The sequence below is a fragment of the Sphaeramia orbicularis genome, chromosome 7 (genome assembly GCF_902148855.1).
Source record: "Sphaeramia orbicularis chromosome 7, fSphaOr1.1, whole genome shotgun sequence".
Lineage (NCBI taxonomy): Eukaryota > Metazoa > Chordata > Actinopteri > Kurtiformes > Apogonidae > Sphaeramia > Sphaeramia orbicularis.
The window spans coordinates 37832190-37855368 of NC_043963.1; the positions used below are offsets into that span (position 1 = coordinate 37832190).

At 36.3% G+C, this 23179-nt stretch overlaps 1 non-coding gene and 1 pseudogene across 1 annotated transcript; both read right to left on the bottom strand.

Moving 5' to 3' along the window:
• Positions 1–20830, bottom strand: LOC115422469 (structural maintenance of chromosomes protein 5-like; annotated as a pseudogene).
• A 1672-nt stretch (positions 20831–22502) lies between these two features.
• Positions 22503–22858, bottom strand: LOC115423281 (small Cajal body-specific RNA 2). The gene has a single exon (XR_003935952.1).
• Between the last annotated feature and the right edge of the window lie 321 nt (positions 22859–23179).

Consider the following 23179-nt stretch of genomic DNA (forward strand, 5'->3'; position numbering starts at 1 on the left):
TCTAAAGCGACAACAGAAAATATACATTTTATTTGAATATTGTATTTGAACAACCACAGATATTCATCCACCACTCTGAAGGAGCAGCAGTAGTGGAAAATAAAACAAGTTTGATCACAGATCAAAACTAAATAATTCAAGATTTTACACAAACATTTATAAATTGAAACCCTCTCAAAATATTAAACATGGCAGGTTCCACATGAAATAAAGCTGATAATAACAATCGCTCGAAGTCAAACATTTCCGAGCAGAACTTAAAATGATACAACGGAGACAGATCAGGTGGATTCACTCCTTGGCTTTTCTTGCGAGACACTGTTTGATGAATGCCTTCTCGTCCCACTGGCATGGGGGAAGCATGTGGGGGCCGTTGTGGACAAACAGGATGGTCATCTCCTCAGCGTACTGCAGATTCTGCAGCAGCTGCAAATGAGCACAACAGGACAGCAAACACCGTTAAGATCCAGCTATTTACCAAGGCAGCTCATTCAGAACCAGGTGAACACACACACACGCGCACACACACTTACTTTGGGTGTTATAAAGAAGTACTGGGATGTCGTCTCCTTGCAGGCTGTGCGGACCACGATGTCAAAGACTCTTCTCTCATTTATAGGATCCATTCCCTACAGATGGACACAAGGAGGTTTAACAATGACATCTGCACTAACAGTGAAAAAAAAATCCACAGAAGATAAGGAAGTCTGTGCTTGGATTTGTTTTCTAATGCCATTATCCTCAAATCATGAGTTAATTAGTCTGGTGCATTTATCAGTAATCCATGATCTCACATGTTTCACTAAAAGCCATTTCTACAAATTGTCGAGATATCAGTTATTCACTGCTGATCTGTGATAAATAACTATACTATATAGAAATAATGGGAGGAAGCTGATGTGTGTTAATAATTGAATTCCAACAGCTCTACAATGAGATGGGTTTATTATGGTTTAATACCATCTTATTCCCACATTGACTGTTAACATCACAGACGGAGCTCACTCGTACTCACACTACTTCCTGTGCTCCAGCCTTTCAACATAAGAGCACCCTGAGTTACACCCTGAGTCTAAACACATTTAGTTTATTTTGTCAGATCTGGAATTTTTAATTAATAATAATAAATGATTGGATTTCTATAGTGCTTTCCAAGGCACTCAAAGTGCCTTACATTTTTGATTCATTCGCTCTCACATTCACACACTGGTGATGGTAAAGTACATCTCTATCCACAGCTGCCCTGGGGCAGACTGATGGGCTGCCAATCAACGCCAAACCACCACCAAACATTCGCACACCAGTGTGAGTCACACAGGAGTACTGGAGGCAAGGTGGGTGAAGGGTCTTGCCCAAGGACACAACAGTACAACATGACTGCTCTACCCCCTGAGCCACAGCCGCCACTATTTTAGGGCGATATTAGCTCTGATCCACTCAAACATAGTAGGTGATGGAAATGGACATTAATGCTAGATACCACTCACTATAAAACAGAACAGAGGAAAAAGCAATCTGTTCAGAGCAACTGTCAAAACATGATGTGAACAGCAACTGCAGATATCAGTGGGTTATTCTAAAGTGAGAAAAAATATGACAATACCCTTTTTGACATAGTTCTACACTCATGAATACATACTTCTATTTTATTCCAGTGTATTATTTTCAGGTAAAATTTTTTATTTGTGAATAAAGAACCTCACTAAACTTTCTTCTATCCTACTCTCCTTTTCCAAAACACGATCCTACCTGGTTAATTTCATCCACCACTCTGAAGGGGCAACGGTTGAGCTCCTGCAGGGCCATCAGGTAGAGCATCGTGGAGACACTACGTTCACCTCCGCTCTGATGGTGGGGCGTCAGCTCATGGAGCTGAGTGTGGCTGTGGAACTTCACCCGAATCCGGATCCCATACTTGTCATACTCCTCCTAAAGTTGATGAAAGAATGCATTTGAAAAAGGGGCAAAAATAAAAATCCTAAATGGTCAAATCATCGGATGATGAGTTGAAAGGATTAAGGAACTAATTTAGGTTTATGCAAAAACCTGCTGCAATGTCAGATCAAGTGTCAAGTGTGTATATATTAATTCAAAGCCAGTGAATCTGCACAAACCTCGTTCTCCGAGTGCAGATCGACCTCTCCGGCACACTGCATGGAGCGGAAGAAGTCACTGAACCTGTCATTGATCTGTTCCACCAGCTGCTTCAGAGGGTTCAACCAGCGATCCTTTGCCTGAGACGAGAACAGACCAGAGTCACTACATATTATACATTTACACAGAAAACTCACACTGAAAGAAATCAGACTGTTCTGATTAAATAGGCCTCACCACATGAAAGGGAAAAACTAATGACACGTCATCAAGTACCAACAGGGAGACAGTTTTGTTAAAGTAAACAGGAGCATTTGTGCACCTCTGATATGTTCTGTCGGTAGGCATTTAGGGTGTTGTTCTTATCTTGTAGCTCCTTCTCCAACTGTTTGATCTCTTGCTCTCTTCTGTTGTACTCCTCCACAACCTTTAAACCACAGACAGTAAAGAGGGAAACATTTACGCTGATGATCCAAACCAAACATGGAATCTAACTAAACTCTACCTTCCTTTAAACCAGTGATTCTCACCTTACCTGGGCAAAAAATAATGTTATGAAACAAATTCTGTGCTTTTTTTTTATTTAGCAGAGTGCCGTCCATTCACACTCCCCAACAGTAGGTGGCTGTAATGCACTATAAGGCTAATTAACACCAGACATTTTACAGCATAAGACCCAAAAGTTTCTATTCTTATCATGGAGAAAGTCAGGTAGAACAACAACTACATCAGATACGGAGGACAAAACCCCAGGCCGTTTAAAGCTTGAATAAGTCACTGAATGCACTTTAATTTTTAATAGAGTGCACTTTTTAGTTTTGGCTAAATTGAACCCAATTAGGTGTAAAAGGGAATATTTCCCTCTTTAGCATCGCCACCTGCTGGTCATTTTGGTTTATCATTAAACTTGTCTTCTGCGTTTTCAAACTGTGATACTCTATTTTCTCAGGTTCAAAACACACCACCTTTCCATTAAATAAATTTGAGTTTAACTTTTATCAATTTGGGTCACGGCTTGCCATTAAGGGGTGATAGTGGGTCCTGAAGCCAGACCAGTTGAGAACCACTGGTTTCAACTACTCATCTTAAACGCAATTAAAACTTCAGCAGAGACTGCGATGTGCTCTCACACTTTCGCTGAGGCTAGTGAAACACTCTGCTCTGGAATGTTCCTCATTCAACATGGCATCGATCTCATCTGGAGTGTCGGGCAGTTTGCTGAAAGCCTGTGAAAATACACACACAAACGTATGGAAAAAGATGTATTTATGACAGTTTTTGATTCCTCGAGTCTAAGGTGATCCAGTAAACACCACAGATATCTGTTTTTTTTATTAATGAACACTGACATTACGTAAGTCTTCAGGTAAAGACTGATCCCCCTGCATCCGACAGATCTCCTTCGCCCTCTTCAACAGGCCTTTGCATTGTCCTGTCAGGTGGATCTTCCTCTGCTCCAAACGGGCGCATCTTTGCTGCAAGAACACAGATATCCCATGGGTTTATTAAGGACACAGTTAAAAAAAATGAAATGAACAATGAAATAACCAGAATCCTCACACATTTTACAAAACAAAATGTCCGGGATTTTAGATAAAGCCCCCTCAGTTGTGGGGTGGGATAGGATATTAATGGAATACACACCCCTGGACTTTCTGACCTGTATTATGCACCAAAAGATCAACGCCTCTGAAAGAATATGGGAACCATCCCCAAACTATGTTAATCTGAACATATCTACTATGATGACAGGAGCATTTGTGTAAAATGGCCCTAATTTTTTTTTCTTTTACCTACTGCCCATTGTATTCTATACTACATAATATATATTGTACCTCTCATATATATAGATTTTTTTTTTTACCAGTTCCTGCTTGTATTTGTTCTATTCTGTTTTATGTGTGTTTAAAAAATAACAAAATAAACACATTAACAAAAACAGTCACCACTGACATAATTTGGCCATTTTTTTTACCTTTAAGCATATTAACTAAATTGTACTTTAATCTGAATTTTGCTGTTTTCATCTTGTGATCCTGAATGTTTTAACTTTTTGATTTAGCGCATTAAGTGAATTTTGCTGTAAATATTGGATGACAAACTTCCTTTTGTCCTATATCTAATATAAAAATTAACTAAACACCAAGTTTTTAAAATTCATTTTTCATATTCATTTTCAATACTATGAAAAATTATAAGCTATAAGATATTTTTTAGGATGGAAACAATATAAATTAGTCAAACAACAACACAAAACAGGTCATTACTGTCACTGCTCCAAAATGTTATTTCTTTCACTGAAATGACATTTCTGTATATACTGGGTGGGGAAGCAAAATTTACAATGAACATTTAGTTGTTTTTTTCTCAGCAGGCGCTACATCAATTGTTTTGAAACCAAACATATATTGATGTCATAATCATACCTAACACTATTATCCATACCTTTTCAGAAACTTTTGCCCATATGAGTAATCAGGAAAGCAAACGTCAAAGAGTGTGTGATTTGCTGAATGCACTCGTCACACCAAAGGAGATTTCAAAAATAGTTGCAGTGTCCATAAAGACTGTTTATAATGGAAAGAAGAGAATGACTATGAGCAAAACTATTACGAGAAAGTCTGGAAGTGGAGGAAGCAACAAAAAAACGTACCAAGCTTTTATTAAAGCTCTCAAATCCAAAATCCTAAAGGATCCAACCAAATCCATGGGAAAAATGGCAACTGAACTTGAGGTAGATGACAAGACCGTTAGAAATGCAGTAAAATATGATTTGAAGTTAAAATCTTACACAAGAACACCAAAACACTTGTTGACAACAGCAACAAATCCAACTTTAGCAATTTTTGGGTATCATGTTTATGGCCGCCTTCTAGCCCAGATCTAAACCCTCTGGATTATGCTATTTGGGGCGTTTTAGAACATGCTACCAATAGAACATCACACAGCAATGTCGACTTTCTTAAAGATACTGTTAAAGAAGAATGGGAGAAGCTGTCACCCGAATATCTGAGGAACACTTGTGCAAGTTTCAGGAAGCGTGTGAAGGCAGTTATTGAGAAAGGAGGAGGACACATAGAATAAAAACATTTTCTATGATGCAAATTTTCTTGTGGCAAATAAATTCTCATGACTTTCAATAAACTAATTGGTCATACACTGTCTTTCAATCCCTGCCTCAAAATATTGTAAATTTTGCTTCCCCACCCTGTACACTGCCTGAATTTCACAGCATTTCATTGAAAACAATCTGTGGCTTGAGTCTTACATTTAATATTTGGAGTGTATTTTAGTGTTATTTTTAGTTTCGTATGTAAATATTTGGATGATATTTCAGTTTTAATCATCAGTAGTCAGTTTTGATCCCAAAACAGCTCATTTTGCTGACCAGTTTATCTCTCTATTTTTTTAATGTGACTTTTTCAAAACTTTCAATTCAATTTGTCCAAACTTTAAACTTTCATGACTTTTCGCAGTTTTTCATGAACATGAGAACCTTGAATGAGAATTTTATGATCAATGCAGCAGCAAAACATACATTTTGACATTTTTTTCCTCAGTCGAGAAGATGCTTCCTGGCATGTGTATTATCGTCATGTATGTAAACACTTACATCAGTGGCCTTGAGTTCAGAGGCACCTTCTCTACAGTCATTCTCTAGCTTGGTCTTCTCAGCCGTCAGCCCCACCGTCTCCAGAGCCAGGTACACCTTCTCCATTGTCAGCTTGGCTCTCAACTTCAGCAAAGACAAATACATCAAGGAAGAAAGAACACAAGAAAAATCTTTACTTTCAGAAATTAAAAGAAAACAAACCCCTGCATTTCTGAACGTCATCAATAATCATCACCAAGCTTCTATTTTTGCAACTTTTGTAGATTCAACTCCCCAACAGCGACTCAAATACTGTTAACCAGCTATAATATTAGTTAAATAAACTTTGTAAGTTTGCCTATTTCAGTGGTGAAACGGAAGTACATGTTTTTTTTTTTTTTCATTTGCTACACCTAAATACAATGTGAGCATTTCCATTTAAAGTTACTTCATACGTATATCAAAATGTGTTGAATTTGAAGGTTTGTGATAAACTGAAGAATTAAATGCTTTTTTTCTGGGTTCAATAAATTATTTTCCTTCTTAAATCAAATAAACCCTCTTGAAATTTGCTGTAAAATGCAAGGTCACTCATCTGAAAATTTGGCTTTGTAGAAATACAAGACTTGGACAGGACAGTGAGTGGACAATATTAACAAAATATAAACTAAATTAGCAAAGTGTAGTTGAACCTTAAACATCTACAGTTGTAAAACATAACACACACATTGCAGAAGTAATATTAATCTAAAACCTTTCATCATTTTACACATACTTTTACTGAAGGTTTTTAAAGCAGAACCTTTACTTGTAGTGCAACGTCTTCAAAATGTGGTCTTGGTATTTTACTCATCTAGAGGATTTCAACTCTTCACCATTACTTTTGGAAAGATCACCTCATCTCATCCTACATTACAGTGCACAGTTCAGTTTTCCACACCTTCATCTGGGCCATGAATGCACCAACAATGGCCACCTTCTGAGAATTGACATTTGTGATTTTTTCTCGTGTCTCTTCTTCAATCTTCTTCATGTCAATAGTGCTATTCTCCATCTGCTTTAGACTGAACGCAGAAAAAAAAAAAGAAAAGAAAAGAATAACTCAGTGTAAAATATGCAATAACATTTATCTTAAACAAAACAGTTATGTGTACAACATAGAGGCAATAAAGAGAAAACATAGTGTATTATTACCTGTCCTGTTTGGTGCTGATTTTCTGCTCAAGTTGTCGTTTTTTGCCTTTCAGCTCAGACAAGCGCTTCTTTTCTGCCAACAGCTCATTGTCACGCCGATCCAGCGCTGAAGCTTCCTTTTGCAGGGCCTTAATCCGATTGTCAATTTCCTGCAGCCTAGACTGGCAGGCCTGGGAAAGGTGAGAGACAAAAAAAAAAAAAAAAAAAAACAACTGAGACCATGCTTTGGATTTTATTCCTTTTACTGTAAATGTGTTTCCCTTCACCTTCATCTGCTCCTCCAGCTGTCGTCTTTGTTCAGCGTCCACCGCTATGAAGAGATACTGGGAGGGGTGCACTGCAGAGTTACTGGTGCTGATCTGACTGGAATAATGGGATCTCTTCACCATGTATCTCTCCTCTTTAGTGTAGAATACCTTGATGTAAGGCTCCCGTATTACCTGGAAACAACAACAAAAAAAAAACAATGGACAAAAAAACAAAACTAAACTAAATACAGTTAAATGTGTTGTGTTGCTAGTGGAAACCTCAACTTCCTAAGGGTTCTGCCCAAGGGACTTATAAAGCTCTTTCTAATCTAATTACAGGTGAATAACATGGTCAAACATTTCAACAACAGTATAACTAATTTTATAGCATGGTAGTACACCATATTTCCTCAAATAATTGCAAGGACCTTCACATACTTTGGCTATAGCAGGTCCCAGCCCCTTATCAGGATTTATATTAGAGACAGGCCTTTAGTTCTAAATATTGTGTTTAGTAAGTACGAATGGTCATATTTATTAAGAATCCTTGTTTCCATCTGGGTGCTTCTATAAAACTGGGTTTATTTTGGTTTCTGGCACTTTGCCAGCTTTTTTAGACCCAATAATAAAAGAGAAATTTAGACATATTTCCCCCCAGGATGTACCTAATGATGACCTCAGATAAATGCAAAAAAAAAGTATACTCTTGCTCTGAGCCATCCCAAAAATTAATGAATTTTTAATAAAATATTGGGGCCAAAAATGGGACCAAAATTGGGACGGGAAAAACTACCTATGTGTCAGTGCATTTGATCTGGAAAACATGGCTTGACATGGTCTTACATACCACTATAAATAAAGACAGTGTGTTAAATTTGAGGATCCTAGTGGTTTTTCTAATCCAGACATACAGGTTTTTCATGAATTGGTAGTCTCATTCCAGGTTTTGCATGTAACCCATCATGTCCACTTGTGTTACATGCGGAACTTGCCCATTTAAACACAAAAAAATCGTGAGAGATTTTGCAACAACGGCCATTTTTGTGAAACACTCTCCCTTGCATAATTAGTTACATTCCCAAAATGTACCTGTGAGAGAATAAAAAGATATTCGCATAACTTTTGTGTCCTTTTTACCGTGTTACATGCGGATGTTAGTATAAAAAAAAATATATATATATATATATATATATATATATATATATATATACAAATGTGTTTTATCTGAAAATAGTTTATCTTTATCTAAGTAAATATTTATTTTAAAATAGACCCAAGTGCTTCCCAACTTGCTTCATAACATTAGTCTACATCTGGTTTGAATTTTTAGCCCCATGTCCTGGTTTTTTGGACCAGTTTCATGGAAGCACCCATCTGCTCCTGTTTGCGGTTTTAAAAGTACTACAATTCACTGTCTACAAATGCAACATTTGCTAAAACCATCACAAAATAAAACCCTATTCTGTTCAGTGGATGGAAACCACTCAATAATGTGAATGTAGTGTTGCCACACAAGCAAGTTTGTTTGTTTGATTTTTGTTGTTTATAAAATATCAATTAAAAAAAAAATAAAAATTCATGTTGACCTAAACATAACTTTTATCAGAGACCCAGTGTGTAACTGACTCGCATCATGATACAGACACTAAGAAATGGTTTAAGATAAATATACTGTACCTCATATTTGCTGAATAAAGACGACACAAAAACCTATCCATACAGACACTGATTCACAGCCTGTGACATTAAATGATCATGCACAACAGAGCGGAGTAAAATATGAAACAATATTTGTTTTGTACCACAAGCATGAAATTGGATACACAATTCATGAACCGAGAACGGATTTAATTTATTTGATATTACATTTTAAAAGTTTTGGGAAACTGAGCATACCATTTTAATCATGGCTTTGGTTTGATCGTTGCCCACAGGGACGTCATGAACCCTGTACTGGTGGCAGAGATAACTCATCACCTCTTCAGGGGCATCAAACAGTTCACGCAGGTAAGAGAAGAACCCAAAACCCCTGCAAATGAAACATTAACAAAAGCCTATTAAAACATCTGAGCTAGAAGCAGAAGGTCAGGGACAAGGACATAAGTATAGAAATACTTCATACTTCATAGACTCAATACTTCGTGATGGGGGTTTAGTAGAGCAGGAATCCTCTGGAGCAGAGATGGAGTTCACTCTCAGGTTCATATTGTCACGGACCTGTGATGAAACCCAAATGATTATTGCTGAAGGAAACTGTTAGTTCTGAAATTATTTATATGTGCAGTTGGAGTACAGTGGAAAGCTCTTTTTAAACGATCTGCTGCTCCCTGACCTCAGACATGAACTTCTCCATGTCGTCTTTTCTCTGGAAGACAAATGCACGCAGGTCATGGAAAGAGATGTGGTTCTCCACATACTAGCGAAGCCACTATCTCTACATTGATCTGAGGAAGAAGGAAACGGGTCGAGGTTAGAGCTCAGCAAATAAATCAACAGTAATTTCACACCATCAACACAAGCTGTTGCTTTTTTTTTTAACCAATATGTTTACTGATTTCGTATGTAAATAGGTACATGGATATGCAGAGGGTATAGCTATTCTCTCCAGGTTCATTTATTAGTTGTGATAAATCATTATTCTCAAGATATTGTATAAAGCGTCCTCACACTTTATGAAACAAGTGCTGTTTACCTTTAAGTATAAAAGTCATTTTTTCCAGAGGTAGACAGAGAGCCAGTTCTCTGAACCACTGTGTAACACCCGGTTTGCCCATCTTTTTCCATGTCAAACCAATCACTCTTTTTGTCTGTAGAAGGCACATGTTAAGAAAGATTTGTTCATGCTGTTTTATGTTATGCCCCTCTGGGTAAAGACCAGGTAAAAAAAGTTTTGGCTCTCTGTCTAGTCTGATTGATAGGATCTCCTGAATTATTAATTTAACCTCTTCCCAGAACTCCCCAACTCTAGAACACGGCCATAAGCAATGGAAGAGTGTACCCTTATCTTCAGTGCATCTGGTGCATAGGTCTGGAAAAACTGTAGCTTTTTACATGAAAAATCAATGTAAAAACCTACAGTTTTATAAAAGAATGAAGTAATCCTTTCAGATGTTTTACACTTACTTTTACACTTGTTGGTGTCAAAAAAATTAGACCAATAAAATCTAGAGTTATCCCCCGGTCTCCACAAAAATCACACAGCTATACTCATCAGTGACATTTCCTTGTTTCCTAACTTGAGTAATTTAGTGAAAAAATATCAAATGTTTTTCTACTTCTGTTCGGACAAGAACAGAACACAATAGTATAAAATGCATTGCAGTTGGTGAAAAATATTAAAAGGTTTTCCAGCTACGCTCCAAATATTGACAGATGGACAGACCAGCTGACTTTAATAAAAAGGACAACTACATCCAGTATTATCATGTCCCCAAACCCAGAGATTTTTGCATGTCTATACATGTATTATATGAACACATGTACACCAGGCTGGGCAACAAACAATAAAGCCAAATGTCAAGATATAATTGTATATTTTGATACAATTTATGCAACATTTTTATACAGACTTTCTTGCAATTTAAAAGGGGTATTTTGTTAAACCCACTTTTATTAGTCTTTGGTTCATTTATTTGTGTATTTGGACCCTAATAGTTCATAAAGTTGAATTTGAACTCTCCAGTGCTGCAAAGCTATCTTTATATTCATTTTTGGCAAAAAATTGAGTGGATTTCTATTACCTGTTTTAATTCCCTTTTAATTGTTGCATCTATAACTAGTTATGTCACACATTTGCACATATAGGTCAAGACGTCCAACAAACATTTCTCCGAGTACGACATAATTGTTTGTCAGCAGCAGCGGTTTTAGTCCATACTGAAAATATTCCAAACTTGAAGCGATTACCTAAAATGTTCAGGTTGTGGTTGAACGGGACAGAGCAGCACAGCCAACAACCTGGAGGGGGTGGGCATGGCCATTTGCATTTAAGGGCCAGCGCTCAAAACGAGTCCTTTCTGGTGTCATTACTCAGAAATAGGGTTGAAGATGGACCTGTGGAGTTGAATTAATGAAGAATTCAGACCCAAGCATAGCATTTACAGTTTATGTAGACCACAGGGAAATGTTTTAAAATGCATAATTCCATTTAAAAAAGCTAAACATCACTCCTTTAAGTGTTTGCTGCTCCAGAGAAACAGCTCCTAAACTGATTTCCATTGTTCCTCTAACAGTGACAATAAAGTCCTATTCTATTCTTAATACTACTGCAACAAATGTTTCATTTTGTCTTAGGAACAATGCTTAAATCTATGTTTACAAAATGCAATAGGGTTTGTTTTTAATCTAATTTCACTTTATATTTACAATTTCTTTTCATTATGTTCCACCTCTCGATTTCTGAAATATTTATCACATTTTGACCACAAATGTTTATTTTAAACCACAAGTAACAGTCAGCTCTTTTTTTAAGTTCTAGAAGCATTCCTTTCCATGATTTATTTAATTTTTTAAGCTTCAGTCTGAGCTCCATCTACAAAACACTGATTCATTTGTCTAATTTTAAAGAGAGCGTTAAAACATTTGAATTAAGGGCTTTTGATTGGATATGTCTTTTCTTTGTTTGCAAATGCTTTTATTATTGTAAAACTGTAAGGATGTGACTGTATCACTGCTGTCTTGGCCAGGTCTGCCTTGAAAAAGAGACCCCCGCCATCTAAAGGGGACCAACCTGGTTAAATAAAGGTTAAATTAAATAAATATAGTGTTTGTTCATATAGACTCACCACCAGCATTAGTGGCTCATGGACATTTCCTTCAAACAGGTGTCGGTTCTGTCTGAGCCACTGCAGGGCAGCATACGTGTCCTTGTGACGACCCCGCAGCTTCTCTTCTTTTGCATTCATAATATTATTCATGTCATTGAGCTTCTTCTCCAACACTGGCAACAAATGAACAAATGAAGATTAATGTTCAGTTAAATATATTAAAATACGTAATGTTAATACTGATTTTAATACTGACCATAAGTCTTCTATTAGTTTAGAAGACACCTATGATAGCTCTTCAGTTTTCATTCTCTTTCTAACCACAGGCCTAGATAGGAATGTTTGCTCTCAGTCAGTTTCTCAATCCTGCATGTTTTCTAAGCTACTTTGTCTCTAACGATACCACAAGATACAGCATAACCCAACTCCTTAAAACTTCCCAGGACAACTCCAAGGTCTTGCATTCTTTCTGTTTGTATCTTATTTTCTTTTCTCTGCTTAGCGACAGCGTCATACATCATATTAACCAATCACATTTAAGCTTAGCGCAGGCTACTATAAGTTAGACTGACTTCCAGGACAGGTCAGAACTGACTTCTGAGAGAGGGCGAAGCTTCGTTTGTCAGTTTCTCACTTGTGCACAATAAAGGAAGGCCTGACTGACAACCAATCCATTCTCCACGAATTCTTTGTCGTTTACGCCTCCACGACAGTAACCGTACATCATTTTAAAGAATTATAAAGTCTAGGACTGACACATGTTTGGAGCTCAACTGCAACAACCATCACATCTTTAATCTTCTTAACCATAAAGACCCAGTGCTACTTTTGTGGCAGTTCCAAAATAGTTTTTCTCTGTATTTAACTTTACTTAAGTGAAATATAGCCATTTATTACAAAATTATCCTCTGTATGTCGTGTTTTTCAGTGAACATCTGGTATTTTCCTATATTTAATTCACTGATCATGAAGATGTTCATTAAAGCTCAGAGTAAAGTGGATGGTTATTATATCAAAAACAACAAAAACTGAAGAAAAAGTGACTTTTTTTCAGCAAAGCTATCAGTAACTGAACATAAAAATAAGTGCCTCCATCCACTGTCATTGATCCAGCTCTATGGGTTTTACTGGTGAATCAATGTTGTATAAGATGATGTCTTTTCCATGTTCAATACGGAGCCTCTGAACATCAAAATGGGTCATATCTGATGACCATGAAAAGATGACAAACTGCATTTTACACCTTATATTTACATGTATATATAGGATTAGTGGATCAACAGGTATTAAATAGTTTAGATCAGTAGATGGTTTTGGTCATCTGTGGCTGTTTGGGTCTTTATGGGTTAAATTAACAGTTCAACATTTCAGTACTTTAAGTAAACTGTCATAAACTCATACTTTTGTACTCAGCACAGAGGTTGTCTTTCTCCCTGCGGAGGTCTGCCCTCTCTCCTTCGATCTTGGCCTTCTCCACCTGGATGCGCCTCAGCTCCATATTGACTTCGTTTATCCGCGGCGTCACGTCTGGTTGATCGGCCACTTTGGCGAGCTCTGCCTTCAAGTCCTCGATGTTCCGCCGGGTGTTGCTGATTCGCTTCTGGGTGGTCTTCCTTTTCCGTTTGCTTTAGTCTCAGGTTTTGCTTAATGTCTTCGATCTGTAATGAACAGAGTCATGTATTATGAGTGTACGCTACAGATCAACTCTGTTCAGTACAGGCCGTCAGTTCTCAGCATCACTTTTTATTAAAGGAAAATAAACCTGTGTACCTCTTTATGTTTTCGGTCCAACTGATCCTGCTTCTGTTTACACTTCAGAGAGGCTTCTTTGATGGCAGCGGTCTGAAAAACATCCATTTCATCTTTACTGTTATCACCATCTCAGAAGTATTACATTACTGTACTTTATTCTTCAGAATAAACTATAATTTTTAATCACATTGTTATATGACTTTCTCATTAATTGTTATGCTGCTTTCATATGCATCAAAAGAATATTTAGTCAAGAGCATATATATATATATATACATATATACATATATATACATACATATATATATAATATATATATATTATATATACTTATATATATACATATATATATCATATATATATACATATATATATCATATATATATATATATATATATATATACATATATATATATACATATACATATATACATATATACATATACATATACACATATATATATATATATATACATATACATATATACATATACATATATACATATATATATACATATACATATATATATATATATATATATATACATATACATATATACATATACATATATACATATATATATATACATATACACATATATATATATATATATATATATATATATATATATATATATATATCCGGCAGGACTCTTGAGTGAACAATAATCTGTTTGTTAGGATGTCCTGGTTTTCAGTGTATTCTGATTCATTTCTAATATGCATCTAAACAGACTTTCCATCAACTCTTAATTTCTAGCATTTAAACTAAACTGGCTGATGTGATTTTAGTTCATCTTGATTCATTTAATTTGACTTAACAGATGAAGTAAAAAGAAAGATTTTCAATATTTTCACTGAGCAACTCAACCTTTTAATTTTGATTTCTGCAACACACTAAAAAAAGTCGGGATAGTTGTGTATAAGTGATGGCAAAATTGTTCATAAAAAACCCCTTCAAAAATCAAAATTTCTCCAAACTGTGAACAAACTTTGTTAGACATTGTCCCAAAGAAGCTACATAAAAAATTGAAATGAATCTGACCAGTAGTTTTGGAGAAGAAGATTTTGAAATGTAGACATTGATGACCATGAGTTTGTCCCTTCAAGGTCACTCAAGGTCAAAGATCATGGACCCAAATCATAGTCCATGTATGACTTCCTATCAACGCTCAATAGTAACTATATTGATATCGCTAAACATTTCCATGCTATCCAGCCATATCAATTTCATGTTAGCCATCAAAATATGGTCCATTACAAGTAAAGGCAAATGTTTAATAGTTAAAAAATTCATCAAAAATCAAAATATCTAAAAACTGTGCAGGAATTTTGTAAACATTGTCCCAAGGAAGCGACATCTAAAATATGAAATGAATCAGACCAGTAGTTTCATGACACAACATGTTTGAAGAAATTGCTACGAAGACCAACGTCTGTCTGGGTCTTGTTTTTTCCCTTCTAGACATCTGCTTATTCTGACCTTAGCCTTTATTTGTGCCTCCATTGGCTTCAGCTGACTGTCAATCGCCTGGATTTGTCTTCAGCATGGGGGCCTGGGCCTGCCTCAGGGCAGAGAGCTGCTTTTTTTGCATCCTCTCGTTCCTTCTTCACACCCTCCCAGCTCCTCACGGGTGTCTCGTACTCCTGGTAATGGAGGGAAGACCAGGCACATTTTCCACTGAGAAAATAGAAGAAAAAAACTGTTTTCATCTTACCAATTTATCTCTGTGTTTTGTTTAGACCACTCACCACCCCATGGTTTCTTCTTCTCAAGCAACTCAATCACATCCAGATGCCTTTTCTTTTCATAGTAGCGGTTCACATCATGTTTGTTCCTCTCATTCCTCTGCTTAGCCTTCTCCAGAAAGTTGGCCTTTTCTTTTACACCGTCCTGAAAGACAACAAACCACAAGAAGGTTGGAAATCTGCAAGAGTTTTCCCTTCCATCACCAGACTGAGACATAGCACCTACAGTGGTTTTGCACAGTGCCTGAAGTGCGAAATAGAAAAACTATGCTGAGTTTGCTGCTGCTCTGGAAAAAATACACTTTTAAAAAGAAATGGTCATCTGTTATTCAAAATTAGGCATTTGTTTTTTGAAGATTCTCTGGATTTACATACTTCCTCCATGTTGATGTGTATTTCTGGTTTTATGTATAACTTGTGAATATGTATATATGTATTATCATATCACACACACACACATATATACAATATATATATACACACACACACACACACATATACACATATATATACACACATCACACACCATATACACAATATATACACCACACACACACACACATATTATATATATATATATATATATATATATAATATATATATATATATATATATATATATATACATATACACATACATATATACACATATATATACATATATACACATATATACATATACATATATACATATACACACACACACATACATATATACATATATATATATATATATATACATACATATATATACACACACACACACATATATATACACACACACACACATATATACACACACACACACATATATACACACACACGCATCTATGTGTACAGGGTGGGGAAGCAAAATTTACAATGAACATTTAGTTGTTTTTTCTCAGCAGGCACTACATCAATTGTTTTGAAACCAACATATATTGATGTCTATAATAATACCGAACACTATATCCATACCTTTTCAGAAACTTTTGCCCATATGAGTAATCAGGAAAGCAAACATCAAAGAGTGTGTGATTTGCTGAATGCACTCGTCACACCACAGGAGATTTCAAAAATAGTTGGAGTGTCCCATAAAGACTGTTTATAATGGAAAGAAGAGAATGACTATGAGCAAACTATACGAGAAAGTCTGGAAGTGGAGGAAGCAACAAAAAACGTACCAAAGCTTTTATTAAAGCTCTCAAATCCAAATCCTAAAGGATCCAACCAAATCCATGAGAAAAATGGCACTGAACTTGAGGTAGACGACAAGACCGTTAGAAATGCAGTAAATATGATTTGAAGTAAATCTTACACAAGAACACCGAAACACTTGTTGACCACAGCAACAAATCCAACTTTAGCAATTTTTGGGAATCATGTTTATGGCCGCCTTCTAGCCCAGATCTAAACCCTCATGGATTCTGCTATTTAGGCGTTTTAGAACATGCTACCAATAGAACATCAACAGCAATGTCGACTTTCTTAAAGATACTATTAAGAAGAATGGGAGAAGTTGTCACCCCATATTTGAGGAACACTTGCGCACGTTTCAGGAAGCTGTGTGAAGGCAGTTATTGAGAAAGAAGGAGGACACATAGAATAAAACATTTCTATTATGTAAATTTCTTGTGGCAAATAAATTCTCATGACTTTCAATAAACTAATTGGTCATACACTGTCTTTCAATCCCTGCCTCAAAATATTGTAAATTGTGCTTCCCCACCCGTATATGTATTTATTCCTACTGGAGGCCTCTTGGCCAGGTCAGTTTGTAAATGAGAACTCGTTCTCAAACATTTACCTGGATAAACAAAGATTAAATAAAAAATAATGAAAACCAGTGTTGCAATAATATGCATTATGGGGTATTTGCATCACTGTGCTGCTAGGATTGTTTTGAGCCTGTTTCTAGTGATTCTTTGGAATTAGTCAGCACTAAAAAGTTAAGTCAGTCCATTTAATTTTGCAAAAGTTTTTTTTTAACATGTTCCACTACTACTGAATAAATAAAGCGCTGACTGAAAATGAGTTCAAATCACATCCTTATTAATGTGTTTACTGAGGAAATGAACAAGGTGAAATGATGTTAAAGCAGCCGAGAAATAGCACCACCACAGATGAAGAGGCTGAAGATGGCAATGATCTGTCTTTTATTCTGTTTCCATGTTTTAAAAATGGGCAAGTTGCGACTATGCACTAGTAGGATTTTAAAAAAACCTGAGTACAGTTTTACTGTTAATGGAGCTCGAAAAAGAATGATTATTTAGGTTTTTATCCCACCTTCTTATTTATGTTCTGTTGTGCAATCTAAAAGACTAACTGGATCGTGAACAAACTGTAAATGTTTGTATTAGTTACCTCCAGTTCCCTTTCCTTGGTGCGAAAGTTTTTTAAGTTCACAGTGGTATGTGTACATCTCTGGCGGCCCCACTGACTTTTCAGTGGCCTCAAGCAGCTCAATTTTGGACATCTTGGCAAACTCTCCCACTTTTTCCTAGAAAATAAACAACCATATCAACAGGAAATTAAAAAAAAATATATATATATATATTAGATAAAATGTTGAAATGTTTCAGACTTCTCCATTCTACAGTCTATTTTTTTTTAAGAAATGATCTGCCTCAGACAATGAATGCACTAAATCTGGTATAGCTTAATAAGATGAATTGGAAAACAAATGAAAAAAGTGCTGGTTAGCTGATGTTTTCAATGTATATGATAAAGTATTATTACACATATATATTGATTTATGTACACTTATACAATAGATTTATGAATCTTCCACTATAAAGAACCTGTAACAATGTTTTGAAGTAGATCTGGTAGCTCTGAGACAAACACTCCGTTGGAGTAAAAACCTATTCTCTCATTAATTCTCAGAATTTCTCAATTTGACTCAAGGCTGTATCTTGGAAACTAAAGCCAACTAACATTTTTGACTTAATTTCTCTTTATTAGTGACTCAAACTTGGTAAAGTTTCACTACTTTTATCCTGGAGGAATTTTACTTGCAGACCGGTGTTCTTAACCAAGCAGGAGAATAGCCCAGAACTGAAAATGAAGTGTCTTTATAATTAATAGCTCCATTACATGTTTACCTGAGGCAGAAACTGGCACAGGTTGCTGACTTGGATGTGTAAGGCTTTGACTTCCTCTTCCACTGCTTTCTGGTTGCAGTGTCTTCCATTGAGCATCCACAGAGACTGGTTGTCTACAAAAATCTCTCTGCTAACCACAACGTTACCACCACTTTTGTACCTAGAAAAAAACAAAATACAGGATTATTACTGTAGCTGTAGTAACACTAATAACAACAGCATAAATTTTTTGCTGTATTTCTGCACTTCTAAATAAGACACAATTTCATTGCTATAAACCACACTAAGTATATGTTCACTTACAGTTCAATCTCATATTTCCTTTATTGCATCCACGCTTGACATAGAGTCCAACCTATTGAAAGTAAATGTCTGATTTTAATAATCATCATCCACAATTAACACATTACAGTTTAATTCATTTGTGCACTGCAAAGCAAAATAAGTACATAATGTTGCAAGAATGAAACAAGAAGTAGAAGTAATATTAACCAATAAGTAACATTAAGCCTTGTACATTTTAACATATATGATGTATTTTAGTTTAGACAGTAGTCTTTTCAATCAAACCTTCATCTGAGAGAGTGAAGTGACCAGTTTAGTGTTATACTTTTACCTTGTCTCCTCTACCCAAAACTGCAGTTTTTCCTGCCAGGCCCAGGCAGATGGCACATACATACTGGATTTTTCCAGTTCCATTGGCTCCAACATCATGTCAGACTTGGTCCAGGATACACCACAGCAGAGTCATAAGTTCTGTTATGAAGAAAAGGAGGGTATTTCTGGATTTCATGCCGTCACTGCTTTGTTTGAATTAAACTTGACAACAAACAAAATAAACCCTTCAGATACACAAAGTAAGTAAGTAAGTAAAGCTTTATTTATAGAGCACTTTTTAAAACAACATGTTACAAGTGCTTCACATAAAGAAGAGATGGATCAAATCAAATCAAATTTCTAATCAAAGTCTGAAATATCATAAGTAAACGCCATGTATTTTATGAGAAAGACTATTCTCTTATCTTCTAAGTCCTATTCAAGCACACTTTACCTTCCTGGGATTAAGCAGCATTAGGGCACAATAATTCAAACATCAAGACTACACTACTCCAGTTGTATTTGTTCAGTCTCTGAGTTAGCCTGTTGACTGGCTAGCTGCCATTGGAAGGATCTACCCTACTTCACCTCTTCATCGGATAAGATCACCTATTTAGTGGCATTGCTGTCCTGGTGGACTCTAAAAGTCAACTTTACTTAAGATCAGAAAAAAGAAAGTTGCGTTCAACTTTGTGACACTGCATGTTCCAGATTATCCAAGATGAGTTTAAAGGGTTTATTTATCTTGAGAATAAGAATTTTCTCAACCATAAAGGAACACTTCATCCAACAAAAGTGCATCTGAATACACCTGAAGATGCAGTGTTTTGATAAGAAACTAAAAGTGTCAGACAAATGTAGTTGAGTGAATAACTTCTGCAAATACAAGTTCCTCACGTATGTACTTACGTGAATTACTTAAGTAGAATTGCTTGAGTCACCTTAATGACTTGAGAATGAACGTGATTTTTTGCTGACTTTCCTACTGTAACTAGTTTGTGTGTACATATTGGATTATGAGCTGTTTGGTAGTTTAATCTACCACTGCGAGTAAAGGGAAGCTAATTAAACAACAAATATCTCAGATTTGTACTTAAATATTATATATTAAGAAATACAAATCTGAGATATTTGTTATATATGCAACCCATAACATTTGATGGAGAATATATTCATTGTGTGTTAAGACGTGATTTTTGTTGCTAATCCCTCTGCACTAGCAGGTTTTAGAAGAGCCTTTTGGAAACTTTAGCTGTTTTAGCTAACGTTGTGTTTCCAGTGTTTGACAGCTAACTGACAGTCCAGTTTAACTTAGCTGCAGTATGCTAGCTAGTACACCTAGTCATCATAACATATGTATCAAAGTTAGCCGCTAACATATCGCTACTTTATGCCCATGGATTCCATAAACTATTCTTCTTTGGGTTTTGGCTGTTGAGATTTGGTCCATTTCATTATTCCGCTGATGACTGGTAACTTACAGGAAGTTTTTCATCAAGATGCGGACTATGGATCCCTCCACATAACTTCTGTTTCCGTCATTCTCCGTGGACGTACATGACCTGCTGCGAGACGTCTGAGAGCTGCTGTGGGCATAAGGAGTTTCTGCTTTTTGATGGAGCAGCCATGGTGAAGGTAAAGAAATACCATCCACAGAAGGACCACAGCTGTATGCAGAGTCCAGACCTCAAACACGGACCTCATTCTACCGCGCTTCCTGGATGTTGTCTGCAAGGCGATTGGACACGTGCATGTCACGTGACGAATACACGCATCTAATATCGCGAGATTATCAATATAAACTTGCGATCTCAAAAATCTTTTCAGTTCATTTTATCAACAAGTGAACAATACCTGGTGTGTATTGTGTCTACGTTCACAGGAGCAATAAATTAAAAGAAAAAACATATCATTAAAATAAAAAAACACAAAGATTACAGAAATTCATGTTAGACTGATTTTCTTTATTAGGTAGAACTGACTCTTGAGAGAGGGCAAAGCTTCGTCTGTCAGTTTTCTCATTTGTGCACAAATAAACGGATTGCCTGATTGAAGCAAATCCATTCTCCACGAAGTCTTTGTTGTTTTCCAACCATCACAGCCCCCACCCCCTTTTTTCCCCCACATCCTATCCTCAATATAGACAATGATGAAGTCCAGGATCTAGAACCTATGGTTCCCCACAGGTCAATGCACTGATAAAACCTCCACCTAAAGTAATGAACCTTCCCTTTAGGTTAAGGAGACCTAATGAGTATGTTAGCATGTTTCTCAAATTGACTGTGAATACAAGAGTGGTGTTGAAGCAAAAATTGCCTCCAGAGGGTGGAGGTTTAAGGGAAATGGACAAACTTTACAATGCTGAGTGACTGGTTCTCCATTTTTCCACCTCTTTGCATTTGACCTATTGGGTAAAGCCTTAATGCTCTGTGAAAACCCAATGTCCTATGTGTGAAACCTTTATTCTATTTCTGTAAGTGCTTTAAATTAAATGGTAGGGGCATTTCACTACTTTTTCAACCCCTCAAATCACCGTCTTTAAAACAGTTTCTATGTGTAAATCCTTTTTTTTTTTTTTTAAAGATAATCTAGACCAGATTCAACCAAATGTAATAGTTTCAAATCTGACATTGATATGATAGGGTTTAGATTTTGGGAAAGCTGTGAAATCTTTAAACATTTTTACAAACAAAACAATGGTTTCACAAATCAAAGAAAGTAGGGTTTTAAGAGTCAGTATCATCTTTAAAATAATGGTTTTAGCGTTGTTAGTGTTGCAATACTCAATAAGACTAATTCATAGAGATCTCTTGGACAATGAGTCATTTTAGTTCTAGACCACTATTGAAGGTTTTCATTAAGTTACCTGTGCATTGACTGACTGGAGTTCAACATCACTGTGATTTAATGTAAAACTGTTGGCTTTTGGGCAGTACAGTGGGGCAGTCTAAATCCCATGGGCTTCATCTGTAACAGTGTGCATAAAGAGGGTGATGTAAGTTTAAGTTAATGTTAGAAATCTGCCTCTGAATCATATGGCTTCACCTCTCACACAAAGAGATTTCATGAATATTAGGTATTCATACAAGCCAGGTAAATAATTGTATGTTCCAGGGCACTAGATCCAGCAGCTTTCCTTTTCTTAACGTTTGGGCAAATGGAAAGTGTTTTAACCAGGAGAGTTAAACGGTTTAAGATCTGGACTTCCTCTAATGCGGTATGAGCAAGCGATTAAATGTCATTTTTGCAAGTATAAAAGTTACACGACACCTGAGAAGCATTTAGGTTTTGCCCACAGTGTCTAAACATTCTTTTCTTTCCGGACACACAAACGCTGATGTAAGCGGCCCAACAGTGAAGTTTCCCCATGAGAAGCTAAGTGCTAACGGCTAACTGCTAACTCCAGCTTTGTCTCTCGGTTGTGGGAAGATCAGAATCGCCTCTTTACTCATTGTCCGCCGTGAAGCTCGAGGTGAACCCAAGCTCGGTCAGAACTAGTATATCTGATCAATTCATCATCTCTAACCACAACACGAAATGTGGAGGCTCTACAGGTTAACTCATGCCTGTGCGCATCGCCGCCGAGGGCTCACAAGCGCTTTTCCTATCATCTCTGATCCGAGCAGAGCCGAACTCAGACCAGATCAAATAAGATCAGTGTGTAGGTTTTTACAGTAACACTCACTCACACAAACAAACAAACAAACAAAACAAGCTACAATCACTCGCTCAAACGCTCACACACTCATTCTCCTCTCAAACCTCATTCAAACTGTGAAGATGGAACTTCCGGGTTGAACGCAAAGCAATGGGCCGCTTGGGATTATGGGAAATTAAAACAAAAATAAAACTTTGACGTTCTCTTGTGGTCATAACCGGAAAGACATGACAACTTTCATTTATTTTTTTTTTCTGCATAAGTCTTACAGCACTTATGCAGTTATTTTAATTGGACATTATGTTTATTACTTTACATTATTTTGACATAGATAGTTTAGATAGTTTAGATAGTATAGATAGTTTTATTCAAGAAACACAGGTTGAAGTGAATTATGAAAATGAAATGACCTGAATCAACTGTTTTATATGAGACGTCGATTGA